The sequence below is a fragment of the Heteronotia binoei genome, chromosome 10, assembly GCF_032191835.1.
Source record: "Heteronotia binoei isolate CCM8104 ecotype False Entrance Well chromosome 10, APGP_CSIRO_Hbin_v1, whole genome shotgun sequence".
Taxonomy (NCBI): Eukaryota; Metazoa; Chordata; class Lepidosauria; order Squamata; family Gekkonidae; genus Heteronotia; species Heteronotia binoei.
Window position 1 is genome coordinate 66,117,728 of NC_083232.1, and position 16,282 is coordinate 66,134,009.

At 48.6% G+C, this 16,282-nt stretch overlaps 1 protein-coding gene across 1 annotated transcript in view; it reads left to right on the forward strand.

The window, feature by feature from the left end:
- Positions 1-741: 741 nt before the first annotated feature.
- The window catches only part of RBMS3 (RNA binding motif single stranded interacting protein 3), a 1,175,542-nt gene continuing 1,160,001 nt past the window's right edge, over positions 742-16,282 (forward strand). Inside the window, exon 1 of the mRNA XM_060248818.1 lies at positions 742-809. The gene's annotated coding sequence lies outside the window, so the exon portion shown is untranslated. The remainder of the gene's footprint in view (positions 810-16,282) is intronic.

Here is a 16,282-nt window from a genome sequence, read left to right on the forward strand (position 1 = left end):
AAACCGGCGGCCCCCATTCCTTTGCACGCAGCACTTTGCGACCGCTTCCTTGCCTTCGTTGAGCGAAGATCTGGAAAGCAAAAAGGAAGCGGAAGAAGAGAAAGGCGGTTTAACTTTTATTTGACACTGTCCATATCCAGTTAATGTCAGTTGCCCTGTTCCCAGAGCCTGCTGGCTTGGCTCGTGTTTCCCCTCCTAGTGCAACTTTTGCAAAACGCTGCACACAGACCCCCAAAGGAAAGGGAAGGGGGGGGCTGGGACGCCCAGCTCGGGCAACAAAGTAAACGCTGACTCCGCTGAGCGGCGCCGGGGGGAGCAGAGCGGGGAGGGCCGGGGGCGGCCGGAGACAGAGCGGCACCCGCCGCCTGCAACGAGTCGGGAGGCTCCGGCGAGGGAGGGAGGGAGGGAGTGCGCGCGCGTGAAATCGCAGCCCTCCGCTCGGCGCAGAAAGAGGCGGAGAGAGACCATGTGAGCGTGTGCCGCACGGCTTGGCTCCTTGGAAAGAGAACCCCCCCCCGGTAATAATAATAAAATAAAGGGGGCAATCGTAAGCCATCCAAGACGTGTGGCGGCGGGAAGTCTGGCCGCCTGCTTTTGTTCGCAATCCCGCGGGCTGGAAAATGGAGATGGACGTGAAGGGAGTTCCTCAGTGCCCGGAGCCCATCCCCCACGCGGCGGCGGCGGCGGCGGCGGCGGCGGGCTCTGGAGGCTGTCAGCGGCGGCGGCACGATGGGCAGGCGGGGGAGAGCGCTGGGGGCAGCAGCCAGCCGCCGGAGAAGAGGCAGAGCGGCGAGAAGGAAGACAAAAAGGTCGGTTCCCAACTCCGCGCTCCCTCTCCCGGGAGGGAGAAGCCGCCTTCAGGGAACTGGCGGGGGGAGAGGGACGAAGATAGTCCAGAGGGGGCGGGAGGCAGTTTGGGGTCGGGCGGTGAAAGAGTCCCGCGTTGCCTGCCTGCAGGAAACGTGCCCGGGATTGTCGTCTCGGTGCAAGGCTCGCATGGATTCGATGCCGCTCTGATGGTAGAAGGGTCGTTGTGACATTTCTTCGACTGCTTTCTTGTCTGCGGGCTGAGGCGGGCCAGGTGCGCGTGTGTGAAGGTTGCTCGCGGGCGAGGGAGATGGAGCGCAGGGCTCAAGAGTTATTGGAGGGCAGGAAAGTCCTTCGCTGCTCGTTCCTGGAGGGGACAATGGACCTCCTTCCACCTCCAGCACGTTGCCGAGCCAAGGCGGGGGGCGGCGGGGAGGAATGAAACGCGGCTGGCTGGGAAGTTTGGTTTGGCGGTGTGGTTGGACGGAGCCGCTGCTCTCCGCCAGCTCTGGCTGGCTTCCCGGGCTGCGTTGGAACCCTGAGATGTCCTTCATGTCTCGCGAAGGGGCAGTTTCCGAGAGGAGAACCTGCCCAGTTGGTTTCTCCATCCATGCTGTGTCACTGTAGACCGGTTGCTTCGTTCTGCTTATGCTGAGAGCAGGCTCTGAGTTGAGGAGAGAAATGGGTCAGCTCGCTTTCCTTAGTGCTGATAGATCTTATGGTTAAATGAATGGGAGGGGGTGGCGGGGGGGGGGGGGAGGAGAGACAATATCACTGTGAAGGTGTTAGCAAAGCGCATTAACCAGCCCTCCTGGCTGTAGGCATGTCTTCTTTTCCATTAGTGTTTCCCAGCATGGACTTAATAACTGAAGGCTATAAATGGTGTGTGTCTGGCCGCTCAGGAGCTCACAAACGCCCTGCAGTTTCCTAAAACAATAAACATGAGGATGGATTGATTTTACAAAAGGAAAAAAAAGTTCAAAGTGCACCCAAAGTGAGACTTAGTTGAAGTTATGTGCCATGCTCCCTGTAGACAGTGATTGCATCTGTAGATGGTGGCCTTTTAAAATGGGAGTGGGTCACCCTACTCTGGAAATGAAGTGTGTGTTTCATGTTGTAGTTTTTACTGCATGAGATACTTCTGATGTATTTGAAACATACAAAGAAATAGCCAAAGCACAAACAAAAGGGACTCTAGTAGTAAGCCATGAAAATTAGGCATTGATTATGAAAGAGGAAAATCAATAATAGGGGCAACCTGTGTTTTTTTTTAAAAAAACCCCCAAAATATGACTTAATCTGTTGCTTAATACATATCAGTTTGCATTGATGACTCTTTTCTGATCTGTGCTGATCACACCTGCTTATGCCACAACTATGTAGGATATCTGATTTGTACAGTCTGTAATCAAACAATTTTTTTTGCTAATGCCCTTTGATAGTACTTTAGACACATAGGCTAATTTCTAACTGTTGGCTCTTCCTTCCATCCCTCTAAAAAAGTGGAATATGGAAGGGATGGTAGTATATTAATGAAACTGGGGTTGTTTTATTTCAAAAGGTGACCATAGCACTTGGGGGTAGATTTTAAATGTGTCTTTCACTATTTATTTTATTTTATTACACATGGGTCCAGGGCAGCCAACAGCAATAAAAATAACAAAGAAAGATTACATTATAACAATATAATATTAATAGTTGCAGCTGGATAATTGCCATGTGCATATGATTTTGAGAATTTGAGTCCACAAAGCATTTCTGGTGTGGAACTTTAAACATATGGTTTAAGTATTTGTTTGCATGTTAATTGAAATATACAACAAGAGAGCTACTGATGGAGAAGCTATGATGTCTGTGCCAGTGCCTTCAGCGTTTCAAAAGCCTGCCATCAGCAGAAATCTGTGATCAGTAGTTACTTCTGGATGCACTGTGTGCTCTGTCTAATGTTTTACTAGCAGCTGGTAGCAGGAAGTCAAAGAGTGCATGTCTGCAGGTGAGAGAAGGAGCTACTGATGAGGATGCTTGGTTAGATTTATGGCTAATTAAAATGCGTGCATAATTGAGCCTTTCTCTGGTGGGTTTTTCTGTTAGGTTTTGCAAGTGACTTCTTGACACAGGAACAGAACGCTGCTTTTCCTCAGTGGTGGCCTTTAAAACAACACAATGACAGAGGTCTCTTGAGGACCTGACAGTGGAGTGGGTTTAGCTTTCTTTATTGCCTAAGGAGGTCTGACTGTTTTTGCAGCTGGAAAAAGAGGGGGGGGGGGAGAGATTCTAAGTGCAAAGTGGTTTTTTTTGTTAATGCCACCCTTTTGAGATATGTTGTCAAACAACAGCTGTGATCTAGAATGGTTATTAATGGCTATTTTGCTAATTTCAGAACATCAAAGGGAACCTTTTATAAAGTTATACATATATACATACTCAAACATTCTTTGGTGTATGGATGTGCGGTTTGCTTATTAGATTGAATTTGGAGAGTGAAACCTGCTGTTGCTCACTTCACTCCTCCTCATAATGATCGAGGAAAGTAACTAAGATAAAGTCACTTCATAGATGAAGGACTGAGACTAGTTTGGTGTAGCAGTTAAGGAGAGCCAGTTTGGTGTAGTGGTTAAGTGTGCAGACTCTTATCTGGGAGAGCCAGGTTGATTCCCCACTCCTCCACTTGTAGCTGCTGCAATGGCCTTGGGTTAGCCATGGCCTATCACAGGAGTTGTCCTTGAAAGGGCAGCTGCTGTGAGAGTCCTCTCAGCCCCACCCACCGCACAGGGTGTCTGTTGTGGGGGGGAAATATAGGAGATTGTAAGCTGCTCTGAGTCTCTGATTTAGAGAGAAAAGCGAGGTATAAATCTGCAGTCTTCTTCTTCTACTAAGAAATGGTAAACTCTGCTTAAGCCACTCACCAGCTAAGATGTCAATCAAACTTTAAGAGTCTAGCTATACATTCAGAGGAATCAATCACGTGTTACAGGTTTCTCACACACAATAAAACGTCAGACTGGTGGTGAGGGATCACGTTTTAATTATCTGTTCAAAAAACAGCAACTATGACAAGGCTGCTATGTTTGTGAAAAAGCTAGCCTATCAGGCGTTGGATTCTCCTGATAGGCTAGAGAGTCAGTTTGGTGTAGTGGTTAAGTGTGCGGACTCTTATCTGGGAGAACCGGGTTTGATTCCCCACTCCTCCACTTGTAGCTGCTGGAATGGCCTTGGGCCAGCCATAGCTCTCATGGGAGTTGTCTTTGAAAGGGCAGCTGCTGTAAGAGCTCTCTCAGCCCCACCTACCTCACAGGATGTTTGTTGGGGGGGGGAAGGTAAAGGAGATTATGAGTGCTCTGAGATTCAAAGTATAGGGTGGGATATAAATCCAATATCTTCTTCAATATCCTCTGTCCCTTGCATGCTAGTTTTTTACTTTAAAATATTCCAAATGTCATCTCGCTTCAACAAGTTAATTTGGGAGTGACAAGGAGGAGGTGTTGGGGCTGACAGCTGGGAGGCAGGCTGGTGGTTTCCCAGGTTCAGGCAGGCAAGCAGGCTGTAGCAGCAGCAGAGCTTACCCTGAGAAAGAATTCTTCTGACTGGAGAGTCAGGTTGGAGATATAGCCCGGGTGAAAAACTGCCTCAGATCATCTGCTCCTGCTGAATCCGAAAGCTGAATTGCATCTTTTGGCCATCTGCAGAACTGACCCTGCCAAGCATCAGAGATCAGCCTCGTAGTCCTTTTATTTACATGCTGCTCTGTGGCATAAGTAGGAAAATGACTCAGAGTCTCACTGCCAGTGTCCCCCAGAGGTTTACAGGAGAATCGTTTACCACCAGATAACTAGCTTGAGATATCCAAGGATTCATGACTACATTGCTTTTTGAGTCTGATGTTTGTGCAACGGAATTCCTTTTGGCATCCTTTGATGTTTTGGCACTGAACTTGATAGGAATATGGGACTCAGGCTGAAGCATGTGCCAAATACTAAGTTAAAAAAAAAAGCTATCCACACTGCTTGATGGAGAGTTTTCTCCCCAATGGGGACCTCAAAGCAGCTTACAGTATTGTTCTCCTCCATTTTGTCCTCACAATGACAGCCCTGTGAGATAGCGGTACAAATGAGTAAGAGTCTAGTAGCTGCTACCCTGCCACAATTTTTTTTAGTCTTTAAGGTGCTATTGGGCTCTTTTGTACTGCTAGAGACAGACTAATGCGGCTACCCATCTTGATCTGCCTCCTGTGAGATAGGTTGGGTGTAGACAAAAAAACAATGATTGGCTTAGGATCATCCATTAAACTTCCCTGGCAGCGTGGGATTTCATCCGGGGTCTCCCACACCTTAATTCAGCACTCTTGCCACTGCACCACACCACACTGGTTCTCTCACCATACAATCTTTCCCATTTTGGATATAGCATGTCTCCCTCAAGCCATAGCAGTGAGCTCTGTCTCTGTTTCCCAGATCATCCATTTTACAGAAGTGCTGTGAGGGCAGGACCTTGGGCAAAAATCCACAGCCCCAGCTGAGCAGTGGTCCCCAAATGCAATAGGTTATAATGCTGTATCCTGTAGCACTGACACATACATACCACCATGCCTGTGTGCTGCCTGAGAAGTCAAGCTGTGTGTGTTTTGTATGGCAAAGCAAGGTGGATGCAGCTTGTACTCCTGTGTCTGGGTTGATAACCAAAGAAAATCAAACCACTACATTTCCTGACTAGGCTGCATTACCCAACTGAGCAAGGTGAGCTGCACGTCTTGGACTGCAATGGAAGAAGGGATCTTATGGAGCCCTACAACAGTGGATCATCTCCTCCTCCACCCCAGATCTTGACTGTTGCAGTTATGAAGCATCTTCCCCTCCCAATATATACAGAGTTAGATCTATGTTTTTTTTTAAATATGCTATCTTGCCTTCCTTTTAAGGATCTCTTTTGTTCAATTAATCTTGATGTATACATTTTAAAAACTGATATGCCACCTCTCATCCCAAAGCTCCGGAATCTAACAGTGCAATGGATTTAGAATTGTGTAACTTTACTTGAAGCTGCATTGTAAAATATCTGCTCAGAGAGTCTTTGCTATCTATGGGCCTCTTGGATGCAGTTGGAGATGGTAAATTATCTATTAGGGAATTCTTTCTGACAGTGCTGGATTAAACCCTGTGGAGGCCCCTAAGCAGTCGAAATCTTGAGGGCCCCCTTGCAAGTTATCTCAGAGTCTGAACACCTGTCCCACTGCCCATGGCCCCACTGCAGCCTGCAGGCACCTTTTTAAAAGCCCCTTTTACTAAGCAGGGAAGAGGCAGAGAGAGGCAAACTTGGTGACAATGCCAGCAGCAGCTGCACCAGAAAGTTGGGCAAAGAGCAGCTCAGTTGCTGGCTGTGCGTGCAGGCTGGGAGGGCTGCAAGCAGGGGGGAAATGGGGGGAAGCTGGCCCAGGACCCCTAAAGGCATGGGAGGCCATAGGCCAGTGCCTACTTGGCCTAATTGTTAATCTGGCTCTGCTTTCTAATTGAGAAACCTGAAATGGTCTTCATAAGAATGATGATTTTGTCACATCTCATGCAAAACTACGGAATATTACAAAAAGACTGTTAAGTATGCTTGTTTAAAATTGTTCTGTCTCTGAAAAGAATTGTCCCAACACAGAATGAACAGCTGTTTGAATTTTTCAGCCAAATGATCAATAAGTGACTGAAGCTTGAAAAGCCACTCTCACCAATGATCACAGGAAATGTTGTTTTAATATAAGGATCTCATTAAAATAGGTACTGTTTTGAGTCAGGTTTATCACAGAGTAAAATGAGGAGTGTGTGAGAGAGGAACACTGATTATGTAAAAGGTCTACAGCTAGGAATAATGAATGTCATGGTTGATAAGTTTAAAAAGCCAATGAAGGCTAACCTAGAAGCATTTGTTTTGTTATCAGGTGGTCATTTCTACCGTGTTTTCCAGTTTACAAAGAATGTGGTAGCTCTTGTGTAACCCATCCTTCCTTCAGAACTCTGTGAGGCAGTGAAGGCTGAGTGATTGTGTCTTGCCCAAACTCCCACTGAGTTCTGAACCTGGATCTTCTACCTCTAGAGTGGTTCGGCGGTTAGAGTGCCAGACTAGGATCTGAGAGACCCACATTTGAATCTCCACTCTGCCGTGAAAGCTGGCTGGATGATCTTGGGCAGTCCTACTCTCAGCCCAACATTCTTCACAGGATTGTTCTGTGGAAATTGTGGAGGGGAGGAGAATGATGCAAGCCCCCTTGGGTCCCTACTGGTGAGCAAGGATGGGTATAAATACAGTAAATAAATATAAACATCCAAATCTACTGCACTGGTTTGTACTACACTGGTTTGTACTACACTGACAAACTACTTAAAGTATTCATTTTTGTTTTTTTAGAAAAGGAAGGTGTCTGTTTAACGTAGAATATTTTAAAAGAATATTGTTCATTATCCCAAGTGCTTTGTTTCTTCTTTCATGTTCATGCCCCAGAGCTAATCTTAAATTCTCAGTATATTTCAAGAAGAGCTGATACACTTAAAGGATTGCATTGTTGTACTATGTTGGGTGCTTGTCTTCCATTGAAAGAAGCCTTCCCCTTCAGCTTCAGCGGTTCTTCTGTTAGACAAAGTATCCTTAAATTAGAAGAAGGCTTCTTAGGCTGGTGGTAGTCATGAGGCCTTGCCTAGTAGAGTGGTAGCAGACAGGCCAGTGTCTATCATTTTTTTGCTTAATTTCATTGAGAGGCAATTTGGTATAACTGGCCCTCATGTTGATTGTTGTTGTGGTTTCTAGTTGAAGCAGTGTTGCCATCTTGTAGTTAGTCATGCTCTACTGTGGAAAAGCCCTCCCTCACTGCTACAAGACTTGTATTCATTTTGCTGTGTCTGTCATGGGTACCTATTAGATAATACCTATGATAAATAACACACTTCCCCCATAAAACATATGGAGCACTTCTGAAACTATATATAACTTGAAACAAAAATAAAGCTCATCAAAGAACGGGTATATGTTGAAACTATCCACATCAACACATGCTGCCTATTAACCAGAGAATAACTGCCAAGTATCCCCCCCCCCCCCCCGGAATGAAATTAACTAGATCAGGAGTCAATTCAGTGTTCTTATCCAGTCAATTTCATATCTCATTCTAAATTTTTGAAGCTAGGTTGAATAATACGTAGGAATTAGGTCAAAAAAAGGAAATGACTCTTCCCCTTCATGGTGAGGTGCTCCCCATCCCTTATCTTTTGCAGAATTATCAAGTAATAATAATGGGCTGAGGCTAAAGCCACTAAAGCAGTAAAAGAGGAATTGTTTCTGTTGCTCCAGAAAAATAATCTTTGCATAGCCTTATAGGCCTCCAGGCACTGGACACGTAGAGACCCCTTCAGAATCTTGCATATTCTGGCTCCCTATCCATAGTTATTCCTTGGCTGCTGTCACAAGATGGCTGGTTAATTGGGGCAGAATATAGTAGCCACTACTGTGGAACATTAAGTATGGGGGAAAGCCACTTTCTCTCATTTGGGGGTAGTTTGTAGCATTGGGGGGCGTACAAATTTGACTTGTTAGCACCAGGGCTTTTTTTGAGCGGGAATTCACAGGAACGCAGTTCTGGCTGGCTTGGTGTCAGGGGGTGTGGCCTAATAGCCAAATGAGTTCATTTTGGACTTTTTCTACCAAAAAATCAAAACAAACCCTGGTTAACACTATGCATTTGTAATGGTGATGTTGGTGGCTGAAACTGAATGCCATTGGCCAGCTCTGCCTGCACATTGCTGAGGGCCCAAGATCCTCCTCTCACTGGGTTGCCAGTTAGAGGCAGCAGTTCCACTTTGATATGAAGTGCACACATCTAATTGCTGTGGAATAGAACCAGCACATGTAAAATGTAAAAGCACCTGTAAAAGCACCAGCTGGGTACTTGATTGAAGAAGGCAAAGAAGAGAAACAATGCAAAAATTGTAGGGACTACACCTTTATTGTCAAGTCGGCTGAATTCAATAATGAGTCTCTTCGGGAGGAGGGTTGGCGAATCTTGTGAGTGCCATTTGGACGGCTCCGGGCATCGGCGCAGCAGGCTGCAATGAAAAACAGGGTGGACTTTACCAAGAGCAGGGGGGAGGTCGAGTTCTACCGTCACTGGGTTAATTACCCGCTTGATCTTAAATGGCCCCAGGAACTTAAAAGCCAGTTTTCTAGACGGTTGTGCCAGGGGCAGGTTTTTTGTTGACAGAAACACGGAATCCCCCACCTTCAAGTCCCACACTGGCACATGGTTTTTATCGTACTGCTTTTTATATGCCTCTTTGGCCAGCTTCAGGTTTTCTTGTATAGCTGGCCAACACTGGCTGGGACCTTGCCACCACTGTTCGAAACTTGAGCCCGTCAATCCCTCCCCTCCTGGTAACATGGGGATCGGCTTCCCCTCATACCCAAAGACGGTTGCAAAGGGAGACGCTTTAGTGGAGCTATGGGCGCTGTTGTTGTAAGCGTATTCTGCAAAGGGGAGGAGGTCCACCCAGTCGGATTGGCGTAGGCTGACGAAGCACCGTAGGTATTGCTCTAGCACCCCGTTCACTCTCTCTGTCTGTCCGTCCGTCTGGGGGTGATAGGCGGAGCTCAACCCTTGTTCCATCCCTAACAGTTTACAAAACTCCCGCCAGAAGGTGGCAACGAACTGAGGCCCCCTGTCGCTTATGACCTTGTCTGGGATGGAGTGGTGTTTGGCCACGTGGTCGAAAAATAAGGCCGCTAACTTCTTGGCCGTGGGTAACTGACTGCAGGGGATGAAGTGGGCTTGTTTTGAAAACGTGTCCACTACCACGAGTATGACTGTTTTTCCCCGGGAGGATGGCAGCTCGACTATGAAGTCCATAGACACTATGGCCCATGGCCATTTCGCTGTTTCTAACGGTTGCAGGAGCCCCGGGGTTTCCCCCCCCCTCTTTTTTGCCATTACACACACAGGGCAACCGGCCACAAACTCTGAGACATCTTTCTTTAGGGACGGCCACCAAAACTGCCGGTACACTAAGTGCAGGGTTTTGACGTAGCCGAAGTGCCCCGCTAGTTTGGAACAGTGACACAGTTGAAGAATTTCTTTTCTTAACGATTCCGGGATGTATAGTTTCTCCCCCTTGTACCAAAGGCCGTCTTTTCTCTTTTTCACCCCCTCTGGCTGCCCACCTCCCTCCCGTTCGGCCTCTAGGGCGATGCGTTCCTTACTTAGCCCGCTCAATTCTTTTTTCCTCTGTGAGCGGGTGGTGACCATAGCTGCTACTTGTGTGGGGGGGATCAGGGAGTCTACTACCTCCTCCCTCTGGCTTTCATGCTGTGGGAGCCTGGACAGGGCGTCTGCTAAAAAATTTCGGGTCCCCGGGATGTGCTTCAGGGTGAAGTCAAACTTGGAGAAGAACCCCGCCCACCTGATCTGTTTTTCACTCAATTTTCTTTTCCCCGTTAATAATAATAATAATAATAATAATAATAAATTTTATTTATATCCCGCCCTCCCCGCCTAGGCAGGCTCAGGGCGGCTGACAAGAGTTCGATAAAATTATACAATATAAAATATACAATATAAGGTAATTTAAAACAACATTTAAGTTATACATTGATTTAAAACAACAATCTAAAACCAGTTCCAAATGTCTGGATCATTCCATAATTTAAACGGCGGTGATCTTCCTGATGTTATCTGTACACTTGTATTATGGCAGGGGTCACTAGATAAGTAGTTGGTAATTAAACAGCCATCCTATCAAGTTCTACAAACGCCTGCTTGAAAAGGATGGTCTTACAGGCCCTGCGGAATTGGTCCAAATTCCGCAGGGCCCGTACCTCCTCCGGAAGTTGATTCCAAAGGCACGGGGCTATAACAGAGAAGGCCCGTGCCCGTGTACTCTGTAATTTCGCCTCCTTTGGCCCAGGGATAGTCAGCGTGTTCTTCCCTGCCGACCTCAGTGCTCTTTGGGCGCCTCCAAATTCTTATGGTCCGTCCAGATCTCAAAGGGCACCCTGGCTCCCTCCAACCATGACCTCCAAGTCTTTAGCGCAAACATGACAGCGAAAGCCTCTTTGTCCCACACCGACCAGTTCCTCTGTTCCTCCGAGAACTTTCGCGAGATGTAGGCGCAGGGTCTTAGTTTCCCCTCCCCATCTTTCTGCATGAGAATGGCTCCTACGGCGACATCGGAGGCGTCGCATTGGACCACGAACCCCTTCCGCTCGTCTGGGTGGCTTAGCACCGGATCGCTTGTGAATAGTTGTTTGAGCCGGTCAAAAGCCGCCTGACAGGTTGGTGTCCAATTCAGCCGGGCCCCGGGTCGCTTCGCTTCCTCCCCTTTTCCCTTCATCTTTAGGAGATCGGTCAGGGGTAGGGCGATTTGGACGACCCCTCAATGAATCCCCTATAGAAATTCGCGAATCCGAGGAAACTTTGGAGCTGTCTACGTGTCCTCGGGGGGGGGGCCACTCTAGGACTGCCTGCACTTTGGCTGGGTCCATGGCCAGTCCGTCCCCAGATACTCGGAAGCCCAGATAGTCTAGTTCCGTGCGATGGAACTCACATTTGGACAGTTTGGCATAAAGCTGGTGCTCCAGCAGGGTGGTCAACACTTCCCTCACTAGCTTTACATGGGACTGCTCATCTTGAGAATAAATAATGATGTCATCAAGGTACACCACCACCCCCTTGTACAGAAACTTCCGCAATACATCATTTATGAAATTCATAAACACACCCGGTGCCCCCTGCAGTCCAAACGGCATGACCAAGTATTCAAATTGTCCCATCGGTGTGTTAAATGCTGTCTTCCATTCATCCCCCTCTTTGATGCGCACTCGGAAGTACGCGTCCCGCAGGTCCAGCTTTGTGAAAATTTCCCCCCCCCCGCCACCGTGCCTAACAAGTCTTTGATGAGGGGGATGGGGTAGGCATTGGACATGGAAATCGCGTTAATCCCGCGAAAGTCAGTGCAAAGCCTAAGACTATTGTCCTTCTTCTTCCTAAACAACACTGGGGCTGCGTGGGGGGCCGTCGCGGGTCTGATGAACCCCCTTTTCAAGTTTAAGTCTAGAAACTTGCGCAGCTCCTTCTTCTCAGCCCACCCCATTTGGTAGAGTTTGGCTTTGGGAAGGTTTTCCCCAGGAATCAGTTCTATCGCACAGTCCGTGCTCCGGTGGGGGGGCAGCTGGTTGGCCTCCCGCTCACTAAATACTTCCATCAAGTCGCGGTAAGCGTCCGGGACGTGGTGCACCTCTTCCACCAGGACGCAAGCTCTCTCTCGGGCGGGCGGCGCTCGTGGCTCCCACGCCGCTTGCCAAAGATGTTGGCTGCAGCCTGGGTCGGGGAATCTTATGGTCTGGGCTCTCCAGCGAATGAGGGGCTCATGCTTCTCCAACCACCCCACTCCCAGGACCACGGGGTAGCCACAGGCGGGTGCAATCACAAACGTCTCTGAGTCCCAGTGGTCCTCAATCCCCAGTGGGCACGGCTCCGTTTCTTGCGTGCAGGGTTCCCCCCATCACTGACTCGTCCATCTGTTCAAAATGCATGGGGTGGGGCAGCCGCAAGCGTTCCAACCCCAGGGCCTCCACCACCTTGGGGGAGATTAGCTCCCTATTACAGCCCGAGTCTATGAGGGCTCAGATCTGCAGGAACCTTTTTAGTTTTGGGTTCAACAGCTTGACCATTATAAAATACAATCTTCCCGTGGGTCTCACCGTTAGTGGTGCCTCCTCCCGGTCGACCTGCTGGTTGGCACCGTTCAAAGCAGGTCGGCGTCGTTTCCCACCGGCTCCTCTTCCCAAGCCAGCTCGGCCAGCTCCGCGGACAGACGCACCTCTTCCTCTTGCAGGTCCTCTTGCACCAGGAGCACGCTGCCCTTCGCCGCATCCTTAGGGCGGCTCGCGGTTTTCTTGGGGTCGGGGGTGCCCGGACGGGTCGCGCCCTGCGCCGGGGCGGCCCCGGTGGCGGGCTGGGGGCAACTGGAAGCCAAATGGTTGGGGTCTCCGCATCGGAAACAACGGCGGGGCCCCGCCGGGGCAGCCGCTGCCAGCTTCTTAGCTTTGGGTGGCTCGGTTTTCCCTGGGGTGGCTTTAGGCGCCCCTTTCCCAGCGGCTAGTGCTTGGCGCAGCATCGCTACTCGTTTCAGGTTGGTTTCCACCTCCCCCGCCAGCTGGATCCACCCCACCAGGGTGTCGGGGCTGGCTTGTGTGAGTACCCGATCCAGAATGCTCGGGTTCAGACCGTTGGTGAAGTGCTCGATCTTCATCACCTCGTTCCAATTCCGAGCCCTGGCGGCGTTGGCCTGAAAGTCGGCCGCGTACTCTCGGATGGATCGGGCCCCTTGCTTCATGTTCCGCAGCGCCGCCAGCGCCCGGGCCTCTTGCAGGGGGTCCTCATACTGGGTTAGTAGCGCTTGCACGAAGGTGTTTACGAAGTGGAGGACCGGGCTGTTGGTCTCGCATAGGCTCACATACCACTTCTTCGCTGCGCCCCGCAGTTTCGACCCCAGGTAGTCCACTCGGCTCATCTCGTCGGGGAACAGGTCCCCCCAGTAATACATATAGCTGTTCGCCTGGATCGCGAAGTAGTTCACTTCCTCCGGATCTCCGTCGAACGTGGCATCCAGCTCCCGACTTCCCCCCCCGGTCTCTTTGCCTGACCGGAGCAGGGGGGGCGCCGCCGTGGCGCCGTGGCGGCGGGGCCCGGTTGATTCGGGGGTCCCCGGGGTCCCGTCGGGGCGGGTTGCTGCTGGCGGGCCCCGGTCACTCCCAGCGCCCTGCCCAGCTGTGCGGTCAGCGTTTGCATCTGGTCCTTGAGGTCTTTCACCGCCCCGTCGATTTCCCGGCGGACCATCGCCCGAAACGCCTGGTAGTCCTCATCGGCCTGGTCCTTGGGCCTCGCCCCCCCGTCATCTGATCCGCACTCGGCTCCCTCGCCTTCACTCCCGGGGTTCTGAGCCCCCGCTGCTCCGGCCCCATCGCTCGTTTCGCCCGGGTTGGCTGCGGCTGCCTCGGCCAACTGGACCCGCTTGGTGTGGCGGGTCATGATCGCCTCCCGTCGGACCGGGGCTTGATCCATCAGCGTGGTGGAGGTCCTTGGCTGGTATTGCCGCGGGGTCACCACCAGCTGAAACTGTGGAGGGGAGGCCGCGGTCCTTCTGGCAGTATGGATGTGCCAGGGTGTCTCGGCCCCCTCCACTCTGGTCGGGAGTTCTCCGTTCTCCGGAGACTGTTCGGACATCGCCTTTTCAGTTGCCGGAAAGGTTGAACTCCGAGATAGGGAGTCCTTCAAAATGTCAAGTCGGCTGAATTCAATTTACGAGTCTCTTGTTAAAACAGAGTTGCAAGTTTATTGTAATCAGAACTGAAGACCATGGCAGAGATTGAAGGACTGAGATACATAGGCATTAAACCAGCATTTAAGGTATAGATCAAAGGATTCCTACGGGGAGGGCAATCTATGCAACACATTTTCGCACTCGGGTGCTACTCCCTTCATTCCCAGACTGAGACCTTGCCGCCCCATCCTCCCACAGACATCCAGGCTGGGAAGGTGCCACTATCTTGTTCACATGTTAGCATTTCAAAGCAGACTACACAACAAAGGCCTCTCTATGGAGGGGGTGGGGAAGTTAGCTAGCAGCATTCGGTGTTCAGTGTAAAACTCCCAGACTCCTTCACTTCAGAACCAAACTTAATATTTTAGTTGGGAAATTCATAGCAGACTTGACATTTATTTTACTCCACAACTGTCTGTTTTAAGGCATCTCTGTTTCTTGGCTTTCTGTCTTCTCACATGGGTCTGGCATTCCTGAATCAACTAATGAGAGCCTATTGGACAAGGATCTGAGAGATCCTGGTTTGAATCCCCATTCTGCCATGGGAGCTTGCAGGGTGACAGTAGCTCTGGAAATCCATAGTACTGCTTTGCTAGTCTACTTGGGATATATAAAGGAAGAGGCAGACAGACACTGCAGTTAGATCCAGGTAGACAGCCATGTTGGAGCCCCACAATCTTTGAAGCTAATGCACTGTAATTGTACTTTAAGTTTTTAATGACCACAGATCAGGCCTGGAAAAAATACAGAGGAACAGCATGTGAAGATAGTAATGCAGTTGGCTGGCAATTGCATCATTTGGATTCTCTCTAGTAAATGAATGATATCCTTTCTATATTAAAAAGCTAGTATGGAAGCAACTGGGGTAATCCCGATGCCTCTAGAACTTGTTGGCAAAGTTTCGAGGTTAGACAGCATTTAGTTCTGGTTCAGAAAATGTGCATCAATTGAACTTTACAAGCATATTCCCAATAGGATTTGTACTTTCTAAAAGCAGAGTTTGTCTTTCAAATTGTAGTGATCATAGGAATTCAAACCCAAGAGGTGTTTGCCAATTTGTAACAGATCTGTGGCTTCTAACAATTAGTGTTTGAATATCAGCAACCATACTTTAAAAAAAACTTGTGTTACAATGCCAAATGGATTCTAGGTCTTTGGCTGCAGTCACACATGCCATCCTGAGTCCTTGCAGAGAGGGCGGGATAGAAATCGAAGGAAATAAATAAATAAATAATGCCGTTTCAATCCACATTCAGTGAACTTTCCAACCAGATTTTGCTGTGTGAACTGGCAAAATCCAGTTTGAAAGTGCATTGAAAGTGGATTGAAACTGCATTATTTAGCATGTGTGATTGCAGTCATAGTATTGAACTATTTAGGCTCTTTTCATACTTGAGGTTTAAATTGGCAACATTTTAAATAAGCTTCTAATATGAGTGTAGAACCTGCGTTGACTGGGGTTTACATTTTTTCTCTGTCTATTCCCCCCCCCCCAATTAACAGCAATCATGTGATACAGTATATGTGAAAGAGGCTCTAATTCCCTTTTGAGGATTGCATATGCTTTGATATTACTTGCATGCTGTCTGGATATTTATGATCCTAGCAAAGTGGAATAACTTCATCCAGTCTGAATGGAGCACAATGGATATTTGCAAAACAAAATGTTACAGGAGAATTAATCCACTAACTCAGCTCTCCATACTTTGGCTGCAGAAACATTATTCACATAATATTTAGGCTCTTTCTTGATATGGATATAACAAGTAACATCCTGGATTTTGCATTAAAGACTTGGATTTTCCAGTGCTGAGGTCTAGAGAGAAAATTAAATTCACTTGAGCCAGGTATGATGCTAGCTGGATCATTGGGACAGAGATGCTTGAAGTTCTTTAATGACTCTAAGAAACGGAGTTGCTTTATTGCTTTTCTCCTCATCAGTCAGTACAGAAAGGAAGGTAGAACATCAGTGAAAACTCAAGATACTGTTTCACTTTGGTCACACCTCAGTCAAAAGCTGTATATATTTGTGTGTTCGAGGGAATTACCCATGCCTATGAATATTGGCTGCATTCTTATAATAAAATTTTGTTTATCAAAATATAACAAACAGTGATTGTCATATTAATCAG